Genomic DNA, 12,524 nt, shown 5'->3' with positions numbered 1-12,524 from the left:
AGAAACCCAGTGAACTAAGTCAGGCTTAGGATGCATGTGTGGTGATGACAAGAATCTCATCAGGATATAATGATAAGATCTGAGACCCCCTCCAAGCTGGCATGGGAGCCAGAGCCGGCACCTTGGGGGCCACCAGGACCAGGGAGTCTCCAGATCCCAGCACCTTCCCCGTGCCTCCCCCGGGGGCTTCTAGCTACCTCTGTGTATGTCTATTGTCCCAACCTACTGGCCCTGCTCTGACCTCAGCTGTAACCTGAGCGTGTCCTTTAACATTCTGTCCCCAAGGTTGACTAGCTAGTTTTTTGCTTGTTTCTTAGCTTGGTGTTGTGGGGAAATGAATTTGACTGGCCCAATTTATCTTTGCTAAACCTTTAAGAATGTGCTGCCTTTGGGTCATAAACCCACTTCTGGTCCAGACAGCTATGTCCAGGAAGGAAGAGAGGTCGTGTGTTACAGAAAGTGGCCACGTAGGCAGCAAAGACTGTGATGGGAGATGTCTCTTTCATAACGAGGACGGATAGGGCAGCCACAGCAATTGATGTCCTGTATCCTCTTGGTTTTATCTCATGGATTGCTGTGTGAAGGTTTCATAAGGCGCCATCAATTTCTTTATTTCCAGGTTTATCAAGGAAGCACCTGGACATTGCCCCTTTGTTTTACCAACAATAATAGTGACTAGTCTTTATAACGTGCATTATAATGTGCAGGATTTTATTTTATTATTTTAATATCATCAAATCCATTGATATTTTCTTTTATGACTCCCTCCATTGCTTTTATACTTCTTATTGTAGCAGTAATAATGATGGGTTGTTCATTGCCTGGTATCTATTTAATGCTTTCCTAAATTTTCTTATAGTCTTTTTATTGTTCAATTTCTCACACTCAACTTATTTAGGATTTATTGCAGAATATGGCAGAAGCTGAGGCTCTAAGTTGACTCTTTTTCAAAGAACCAATTTTCCCAACACCTATTTCGTTTAATGAAACGCCTTAAAATAAAATTTCTTCCCCTCATAGGAGAGTCATTTCAGATTTTCAGAAGGCAGCTGATGCATTCTAATCTCATCGTAACAGTAATGTACAGCCTTGACATGATCATTTTCATGCAAGTATTTCAAAAATGACTTGCCAGAGATACTATTCTCTGGATATCAGAATAACCCTGCAGGAAAGTGCCGACTTGCACGTAAACCGGGAAGCTGGTGGATGGGGAGAGGCAGGTGTCTGTCTGTAAGTGGGAGGTCCCTCCAGGCTGTGGGCTTTCTCCAAAGGGGAGGAGACTGGCTTTAAATACAGCAGCATGAGCGGGGCTTGACTGACTCATTTTCCACGGGAAGATAGTTCATACCAGGTTGTTTCACTTCTAAGGAGAAAAAGTGTATTTCATCATCTTATACTGATGAGAAGGGGGAATGATTATGTGTTGCTGAGGTAGAAGTGGGAGGGGCCTTTGTCAGTGATGCTGGACCAGGAAGAGCTGAAAGCAGCAGAGGGTTTGCTGTGTCTCTTGTCGATCACCGTGAAAATACTGACGCGTCTCTGGCTGAAAACCACCGGTAGCCTTCAAAAACAGAACACACGAGGATGGGACGACCCCTCCCCTACAGTGGCCATTCTGCCCAGGATGGAGATGGCCTCGGTTTGGTGTTGGCTTCGTGCAATCACATGACCCCCGTGGACCAGCCCCACTCTCTAACACACAGTCTGTACCACAGCTTACTTCAGCGAGCCTAAAAATGTACACGCGCAACTCCATGGCCAAATGTGCTAGTTAATGCACAGACCTTCAGAGAAGGGGATGAAACAGCATGTCGAAACATGTGTCCACCCGCAGGGACCCTGTGCTCCCCTTCCGGCAGGTACGGGTCTGCTGTCGGACGGCAATGAAGAGACGCAGATGCTCCCAAGCACAGGCAAGCTGCACCACTAATCAGGCATCTCGTGAACAAATGCCCAGCCTAGGCAGTTTGTGTGGGGAAAGAATAACAGCAGGACCCTGGGCAGCTTCCCGAGCAAAGCTGAAAGGGTAGCCAGGGGCAGGGCAGCTGGGAAGAATGCTACCGAGATGCCAAAGTCTGGTATCAATGTTTGGACAGAGCTGGGGTTGCCTGAAAGGACCAGGAGCGAACAGAAGCTCACGGGCGGCCATGCTGTGTCTAAGCACAGACTTTGGGCCAGCAAATGTCCAAGAGGTCAAGTCCTCACCATAATGATAATAATAGCTAATTTTGATAGAGGCACTGTCATCCTCTTACTATAGATGAAGACACTGAGGCCCAGGGAAGTTAATCAGCATGCCCAGGAATATACAGCTAGTACGGAGCAGACCCACACCTGGAACCCAGTTTCTATCGGGCTCCAAGGTCAAAGCCCTTAGATGGCAGGAACATTCACAGCCCAACTCAGAAGGAGGCATTAGGCCCCTGTTGTAGAGGTGCCCAGGAAAGTCACAGGTCTCTCTGAGTTCAAGTTCAGGATCAAAAGAAGGAGAAGAGCCAGTGAGGTCTTTCCTGCATCTTTACTCCCAGGGAGATAATAAAGGAAGGAGGCGAAGAGCATGGTGGGAGGTGGAGAAGGGCTAAGCCTGCCTTCCTAGGGTCTCACCCCTGATCTGCAGTTTAGAAAGTTAGGGATTCATTGGAGGGTTAGTTTTTGTCTCTTTTTAATTACTCAAGCAATTCATGGGTGCGTTTTGCTGTAGAATGTTCGAATGCTACATTAATATACATATCAAAATGTAAGAGCTCCTCTTTATTTCCTCTCCCTTAGTACCCACCAGAAGGGAGTAACCACTTTCAACAATTTGTTGCATGTCCTTCCATCCCCTTCTGTGCATTCATAGATAGACAGATGATAGATAGATAGATAGATAGATAGATAGATAGATAGATAGATAGATAGATAGATAGATAGACAGACATAGATAGATGGTAGGCATCAGACATGTACAAGAACACCTTGTTTTGTTGCATAAATGGGACCATAATGTACATGTTACTCTGCATTTTGCTTTTCTCATTTAACAGGGAGTTACGGGTCTATCGCTCACCATTTTTGATGCGGCAATTTTTAAGTATGAATAAACTGGGATCTATTTAATTACTCCTTTGTAACAGACATTTCATTTTTTTCTGCAATTTTCGTGTATCACAAACAATGCAAGCGTTTTTGTACACAAATATGAGTGTTTCTTTGACATAGATTTCTAGAAGTAGAACAGGGGAGAACAACAATGGGTGTATATTTTTAATTTTCATGACTATTTCCCCATTGCCTTCCAAAATGTTTCATTAGTTTGTATTCCCATCGGTGTGTGACAGTACCCATTCTCCTACATCCTCGCTTGTACATAATAATATCAGTCATTTTAGGTTTTGCCAGTCAGAGAGCAAAAAGATGGTATTTTATTATTGTCCTAATTTGCATTTCCCTGACAGCTGGTGGAATTGAGTGTCTCACTCCCTTTGCCCATTGGCTGGTTGAATTCTCTTTTTCATTTGTAGAAGCGCCCTGTGTCCTCTGGATATTGGGCCTTTGTCTATGAAATAAGTAGCAGATGTTATCTTCCAGTGTGTAACTTGTTTTAATTTTCTCTTAAGATTTTTGGAAGAGCCCTAGGACAGTTGCTTCTCTCTAATTTTTAAAAATTGCCATGGATAAGATTGGTTTGTCTGCTCTTCCCTTTTTTTGAAATTGTTAACTGAGAGTTAGGAAGGCTGTCTCACCATAACACGGCCCCAAGGAAGATATCCAAGGTAACCTTGGTCTCACTGCACAGATCTCACTAAAACAAATAATTAAGGAATGACTACAGAAATGGGTAATGTACCAAGTAAATTTAATAGACAAGGAACATCAAAGACATGCAGTTTATTAATTGCCTGCACCAATAATCTAAAGCAAGACCAGGTTGATGTTTGAAAGTTATGAAACAATGTATTCCTGCAGAAGTAAATACCACCATCTTATAAAATATATATATCATATCATATCATATATGAGATATATATATATAGATATGTCATGATATATGAGATGATACATGATACATGATATATGAGATATGACATATATATATATGTCATGGAGAGAAGTCATAAAGGGATTAGCTTCACCTCACCCACAGTGAGATAAACAAAACCTTTATTAACTCCCAGAATAGAGATGACGTCACATGCAAAAAGGAGTCCAACACCTGGGAGGCCAGATACCATACCCCTGGGGCAAAGCAGAGTTGGAGAAGCCTGTGACCTAACAGCCACTAACTAGGGTGTGACAGTGACTCCCTAGGCAGTCTTAGCAATGCAATAGTGGCAATAAGTTTCTGCTGTTGTCACTGGAGGAAGAGGATGGATTGCAGAGGAAGGAGTTCAGAGTCAGGGTCGACTCAAACTGCTGCCAAAGCCACAAAGCTGCTCAAATGCTAAAGAATTCAAGGATACTGATTCCAAACAAGAGAAATCCATTGAACAGACGTGTGTAGTCGTGAGGGAAACAGCAGATTTGGGAGTAGTCTGCCAATAGATAGTTGGCCACCTTTAAATTAGAATTCTGAGTAATAAGTAGTGAAGATTGCATTATAAAGATTAATATTCCCAAGCCAGAGTTTCAGTTGATCTCTGTCCTCTTCACTCCCACTCAAAAACCTCTGAGGTCTACCCATAGCCTAACATTCAAAATTCTTTCTCCGTGTCCATATAATGATATTAACATTCACATAGTTATATGGGGAATTGGGTTGCTTAAAAAAGGGAGAGAGGGGGGAAGAAAACAATCACATTATGTATATTTCGCTGCATACTGCTTTTTGCTACATATAGAATTATGCATATATATATTCCTCCAAGTCGACTGGTGTAGCTACATTTCATTTTTTTTAAGACTGCAAAATATTCTATAGAATGGCCTTATCACAATATTTTTCATCCTTTTCCAGTTGACAGGTATTTGTTTTATTCCAATTTTCTGCCATATAAAACATGGTGCAATAAACACCCATGTGTACACACACACACACACACACACACACACACACACACACGAGATCTGACAATTAAGTTCGTGAACTCATCCTAGAAAAAGTGCTACATACCTCACTGCTGAATATCACTATGGTCACCTTCGAAGGACTCCCCTTGGGAAGCTATGCACCGATGCCAGTGCCTAGTCCACCCTTCAAAGCAATTTTGGAACTCTTTTTCTGGAATGGCCATCAGAGCTGTCATCATATTACCCTTGATGTCCTGAATGTCATCAAAATGCCTTCCTTTCAATATTTCCTTTATCTTCGGATAAAGAAAGAAGTCATTGGGGGGCCAGATCAGGTGAGTAGGGAGGGTGTTCCAATTCAGTTATTTGTTTCCTGGCTAAAAACTCCCACACAGACAGTGCCGTGTGAGCTGGTGCATTGTCGTGATGCAAGAGCCATGAATTGTTGGTGAAAAGTTCAGGTCGTCTAACTTTTTCACGCAGCCTGTTCAGCACTTCGAGATAGTAAACTTGGTTAACTGTCCGGTTGGTACAAATTAATAATCAATAATCCCTCTGATTTAAAAAAAAAAAAGGGTAACAACATCGTTGCAGCAAGTTTGCAAACTTAATTGTCAGACCTCGCGTGCATGCGTGCGTGCATGTGCGCGCGTGTGTGTGTGTGTGTGTATGTGTATTCCCTTTCCTGTAAATTACCAGATAGTAAATATTTTAGGCTTTGTGGTCTTCTCATGGTCTTTGTTGCATCTTCTTCTTTTTTTACAACCCTACAAAAATGTAAAAACCATTCTTAGCTCACAGTCCAAAGCCGTACAAAAATAGACCGCAGGACAGAATGGCCTGCCAGCCCCTCAGAATGGAGTCCTAAGAGTAGGATTTCATCCTAAGTATATTATGATTTTTGCTGCTTTTGTGAATGGAATATTTTTCCATTTCCTGAGATAGGAAAAAAATCTATTTTTAAAAAACATTTTCCTTATACCCAGTTATCTTACCAAATTCTCTTTTTAATTTTAGAGGTCTTTTTCTTGCTATAGTTTCTTGAGTTTTCTAGAAATGCAATTCTATTCATCACAAAAGAAAAATCTTTTTCTAGTTTTTACACTTAGTATTTTATTTTCTTGTCTTAATGCATTCTTTCTGAATCACTATTGACTAATAACAGTAATAGCCTCTCCTTTCTTGTTCTTCAATTTAATGAAAATGGCTTAAGGTTATACAATTTAGAGTGAAGAAAGACATCCTATGATAAGTATCGCCATGAATCACCTAAGTGCAGGCTGTTACAATTTCTGTAGTATGAATTTGATGTGAGGCAGATGTACATTACTCTATAGGCAAGAGAAGTAATGGAAAGATTCAGTGTTTCAGAACTGGGCTGGTCAGTTGGTCGGAGGATCACATAAGCACAAATGTCTAGGGCTTGATAAGGAATTGAGTAGTAAAATCAGAATCAGCTAATGAGCTGGGTGAAGAATGATTCTTGGTATGGCCTCTGGGTACTATGAAAGGGAAGGTTCTGGGTGCCACTACCACCACCGTTGATATCCTGGAACCTAGACATTTTAATAGCACCAATTATTGTTTAACATTTACATCAGTGAAAGACACAGAGAAGACATGCTTACCAAAATTGCAGGTTCATACCATAATCAATTTTGCAAACATCTACTAAATGTAAAACTTCAGACTCTGTGCCAGCTGCTGGGGATAAAAAGATGAATTGCAAATAAAATGCATTGGATGACTATCCAAATTAAGAGAACTGAACTGTGGGTTAAAACAAAAAAAATTAAGTGTGATAGGAATACATGTAAAGTTCTGCTCTTTTATTTTTTAATTAAAGTTTATTGGGGTGACAATTGTTAGTAAAGTTACACAGATTTCAGGTGTACAACTCTGTATTACATCATCTATAAATCACATTGTATGTTCACCACCCAGAGTAAGTTCTGCTCTTAGTATTAAAAAAACTCAGTCATAAAAGTTATCCAGATTGGAAAGGAAGAAGTAAAACTATCTCTATTCATAGATGAATTGATCTTGTATATAGAAAATTCTAAGGAATTCAATTTAAAAAAAAAAACCCTATTATAACTAATAAGAGTTCAGCATGGTTGCAAGGTATAAAATCATATGCAAAAATCAACTGTATTTCTTTGCAATGAACAATCTGAAAAAAATTAAGAAAACTACTTATTGTGGTGATCATATTATGAAATCATTATGTTGTATTCTAGTAAACTAGTAAAATGTTATATGTCAGTTATACTCAATTTAAAAAAAAAAGGCAATGGATTTGAATAAACATTTCTCCAAAGTTATATACAAATGACCATAGATTAAAATGACTCAACCTCAGTCACCAGAGAAAAGCAAATTAAAACCACAATGAGATACAACTTCACATTCACTATGGTAGCTAGATCAAAGAGTCAAGTGTTGGAAAGAATGTAGAGGAATTGGAACACTCATACACAGCTGGTAGGAATGTAAAATGGTGCAGTCACTTTGGAAAACAGTCTTACAGTTCCTCAAAAAGTTAAGTGCAGAGTTACCATAGGACCCAGCAATACCACTCCTAGGTATATACCCAAAGGAATTGAAAATATATATATGTTCACACAAAAACTTGTACATGAATGCATATAGCAGCATTCTTTACAATAACTAAAAAGTAGAAATAACCAAATGTCCACCAATTGATAAACGTATAAACAAGATGTGGTATGTCTATATAATGGAATTTTATTCAGCCTCAAAAAGGAATGAAGCACTGATACACATCACAGCATGGATTAACCTGGAAAACATTATGCTCAGTGAACAATGCTAGTCACAAAAACCACATATGATTCTATCATCTAACACATCCAAAACAGGCAAATCTGTGGAGACAGAAAGTACATTAGTGATTACCGAAAACTAGGGAAGGTAAGTGAGTGAGTAGCTGTTAGTGGGCGTGCCATTTCCTTTGGGGATAAGGAAATGTTCTAAAATTATACTGTGGTCATGGGTTACAACCCTGAGAATATACTAAACACCATTGCTATGAATAAGATAAAGGGATTATTTTTATGATATGTAAATTATATCTCGATAAAGCTGTTTCTTTTAAATGAACAAAGCCACAACAACTTCTGTTGTTGTACTTATGGGACAACAACAAAAGTTTAACATTTGTTTCATCAGAGTCCTAGAAGGAAAGAAAGTGTGGGTGCAGTAAAAAGTGTTTGAATAAAGAAAAAAAAAAACTTCCCAAATTGATGAAAGACCCCAGGTAACTCAAAGAAATTCATATCCAGACACATCATAATAAAACTGCTAAAAGCATGAGACAAAGAAAAAGTTTTGAAAGTTGCCAGGGTAACAACTATTCAAATGACTGTAGACATCACATCAGAAACCATGGAGGACAAAAGGAAAGAAGTAGAACAACATTTTTTGAGTGCTGCAAGCAAAGAGCTATCAACACAGAATTCTATATCAAGCAAAAATATCCTTCATGAATGAAGATTAAATAAAGACATTCTAAGAGGAAAGAAAATTAAAAGAATGTTTTTGCCAGCTGCCAGCAGACCTTCTCTAAAAGAAATGCTAAGGAAAATTCTTCAAATAGACAGTAAATGGTATCAAAAGGAAACTTGGAGGAGAAGAATAAAGGAAGACCAATCAAAATAGTGTATATCTGAATGAATTAATAGTCCATTAATCTCCTCTTACATTATTTTAAAATTGTATCATTGTTGAAGATGGTGGAGTAGATAAACACTGTGCTTACCTCCTCTCATGACAACATCAAAATTGCAACTAAACTACAGGACAACCATCACTGAAAATCTCCTGAAGTCTAGCTGAACTGAAGCCCTACAACTAAGGACATACAGAAGAAGCCACTTCGCAACTGGTACGAGGGGCAGAGATGCAGAAAGGGCCAGCCCACACCCACGTGTGATCATTAAAAATTGGGAGGGATAGCTTGGCTGCCGAGGTCCCCCCCAAGAGAAGCGAGGGGTCCCAGCCTCACCCCCAGCTCCCCAGCCAGTGTTTAGTGCCAGGGAGAGAAGTCTGCATGATTTCTGGTTGTGAAAAACAACAGAGATTATGGCTGAGTGTGACAGAGGATGGCTGCAGTCCCAGATTCTCCTCTTAAAGGGCTCACCCATGGACTTACTCACTGACAGACTAACTTGCTCTGCGACGCGGTACTGGGACAGCAGCTGGAAAGGCATCAGGGACATACAAGGAGGAACTGAGTCATCAGGGCAATAGCTAGAGGGGCAGCTTTCTCCTGGACAGAGGAGCTGGTGGAAGCCATTGTTTCTTTGTTGAGCCCTTACCCTCCCAGCATGTAGATGCAGGTGGCCACCATATTTGGTCTCCATTAACCTGGCTAATACCTTTCATTTGCACTGCCCTGGTGATTCTGAAATGTGGCCCCACCCAACTTTTGGGCACACTCAAGCCACTTCCACTGGCTTTTCCGTACAAACAGCCTGCCTTGGCTTTCCTAAAATTTCTCAAAGGTTCATAAAACCTAAACAAGCAACATCTGGCTTTGGTGTGTCCCATACCTCTGGCAGAGCAGCCCTAAGCCCGGCACTAGCCACAGCTGGCCTTGGTTTGTAGCTTCACCTCTCAAGGCACATCCAAGCACAGCAGGGGTGGCAGCCATCTGCAGATTGCTTTGTGGCTCGTGCCAGGGAACAATACAGAGGCTGTAGCTGAACTTGGCCTGCAGTGGGTCCCTTCACAGGAGGGCCCAAGACAGGCATGCCCAGTGGCCAGCTTGAGACTGAGCCAGAGCATCACTTGGCCATATCCAAAGACAACACATCCAAAGGGCAGACAGGGCAGGCACCAGAGCCCTGCTAAAGCGAATCCTGCTCTGCAGTGTCAGCCTCTACACCACAACTCTTCCACTGTACACCTTCACTGTGAGGACCCAGTCCTCACAACCAATCAGTTGGAGGGTGAATTTGCTCCTATTGTGCAAACAGCAACCAAGGCTCAACTACACAGGAGGGCACACACAACCCACACAAGGGTCACACCTGATGTACCTAGCTCTGGTGACCAGAGCTTGAATACTGCGCCACTGGGCCCCACAGGACATCTACTACATATGATCATTCTACAAAGACCAGGAGCTCTACCTAATACATAGAAACAAACACGGAGAGGAGGCCAAAATGGGGAGAAAAAGAAACATGTCCCAAATAAAAACAGAACAAAGCTCCAGAAAAGGAACTAAACAAAATGGAGACAAGCAATCTACCAGACACAGAGTTCAAAACACTGGTTATAAGGATGCTCAGTGATCTCCATGAAAACTTCAACAAAGAGATAGAAAACATAAAAATGGAGATAGAAAACATGAAATAGAACCAGTTGGAAATAAAGAATAAAACAACTAAAATAAAGAATACATTACAGGGAATCAATAGTAGATTTGATGAAGCAGATTATCAAATTAAAGATTTAGAAGCTAAGGTAGCAGAAAACACCCAATCAGAACAGCAAAAAGAAAGATGAATTAAAAAAAAATGAGAGTTTAAGGGGTCTGTGGGACAACATCAATCATATCAACATTGACATCATAGGGGTACCAGAAAGAGAAGAGAGAGAGCATGCAATTGAAAACCTATTTGAAGGTATAATATGAAAAACTTCCCTAACCTGGTGAAGGAAATGGATATTCAAGCCCTGGAAGCACAGAGAGTACCAAACAAGATGATCCAAAAAAGGACCACACCAAGACACGTCATAATAAAAATGCCAAAGGTTAATGACAAAGAGAGAATCTTAAAAGCAGCAAGAGAAAAGCAGTTAGTTACCTATAAAGGAACTCCTATAAGACAGTCAGCTGATTTCTCAGCAGAAACTTTGCAGACCAGAAGGGATTGGCATGAAGTATTGAAAGCAATGAAAAACAAGTTCCTATAACCAAGACTACTCTACTCAGCAAAGCTATCATTTAGAATCAAAGGACAGATAAAGAGCTTCCCAGACAAGAAAAAGCTAAAGGAGTTCATCACCACCAAACCAGCATTACAAGGAATCTTAGAGGGACTTCTTTAAGACAAAAAAAAAAAATGATCAAAAATATGAATCATAAAATGGCAATAGCAACATATCTATCAACAATTACTTTCAGTGTAAATAAATTAAATGCTCCAATCAAAAGACATAGGGTGGCTGAATAGATAAGAAAACCCTTACATATGCTGCCTACAAGAGACTTCTTCAGATCAAAAGACACACACAGACTGAAAGTAAAGGGATGGAAAAACATATTTCATGAAAATAAAAAGCAATACTTACACCAGACAAAGTAGACTTTAAAACAAAGGCTATAACAAGAGACAAAGAAGGACCTAGTAATCCCACTTCTGGATATTTATCTGAAGAAACCTAAAATGCTTATTTGAGGGGATGTGTGCATCCATATGTTCATTGTAGCATTATTTGCTATAGCCAAGATATGAAGGCACCTGGGGGTCCCTGAATGGATGAATGGGTAAAGAAGAGGTCGTACATATATACAATGGGTGGACTATTACTCAGCCATAAAAAAAAAAAACCCACAATGAAATCTTGCTCTCTGACACAATATGCGTAGACCTAGAGAGTATTGTGCTGACTGGAGTATGTCCAACAGAGAGAGACAAATGTCATGATTTCACTTACATGTGGAATCTAAAGAGCAAAATAAATAAACAAAACAGAAATAAGCTCACAGATACAGAGAACAATTTGGTGGTTGCCGGATGGGAGGGGGTTTGGGTGTGGGTGAAAAGGGGGAGGGGATTAAGAAATACAAATTTGTTGTTACATGTAGTCATGGGGATGTAGGGTATAGCATAAGGAATATAGTCAATAATATTGTAATAACTATGTATGGTGTCAGGTATTAGATTTATTGGGGTGATAGATGGGAAGGGAGTTGGGCGCAGGGTGAAAAAGATGAAGGGATTAAGAAATAAAAATTGGTAGTTAAAAAATAGTCATAGGGATGTAAAGTAAAGCATAGGAAATGTAGTCAATAATATGTTAATAACCCTGTAGAGTGCAAAGTGGGTACTAGATTATATAAATGCCTAACCACTATGCTGCACACCTGAAAATTAATATAAAATAATATTGAATGTCAACTGTAATTGAAAATTTTAAAAAGGAGGGTGAAGGTGAAGGGGAATAAGAAGTTCAAATTTTCAGGTATGAAACAAATAAGTCTTGAGGATGCAACATACAGTATAGGAAATATATTCAATGATATGGTGATAGCGTGGTACGGTGTCAGATGGTTGCTGGACTTATCATGGTGATCACTTCTTTAGGTATATAAATGTTGAATAACTATAGTGTACACCTAAAACTAATATAATATTGTATGTTAGCTATATTTTAATAAAAATCTTTTTTAAAAAACAGACCATATTCTTGGTCATAAAACAAATATTAACCAATTTAAAAAAATTGAAATAATCCAAATAATTCCATTATGTCTAACAATAATGGAATTAAACTGG

The 12,524-nt window shown here is 39.8% G+C and overlaps 1 protein-coding gene across 1 annotated transcript in view; it reads left to right on the top strand.

Annotated features, from left to right (window-relative positions):
* The window catches only part of KIF6 (kinesin family member 6), a 403,315-nt gene that overhangs the window by 313,723 nt on the left and 77,068 nt on the right, over positions 1–12,524 (top strand).

Source organism: Rhinolophus ferrumequinum, chromosome 3, assembly GCF_004115265.2.
Source record: "Rhinolophus ferrumequinum isolate MPI-CBG mRhiFer1 chromosome 3, mRhiFer1_v1.p, whole genome shotgun sequence".
Taxonomy (NCBI): domain Eukaryota; kingdom Metazoa; phylum Chordata; class Mammalia; order Chiroptera; family Rhinolophidae; genus Rhinolophus; species Rhinolophus ferrumequinum.
This window is presented reverse-complemented; position numbering and strand designations above follow the sequence as displayed.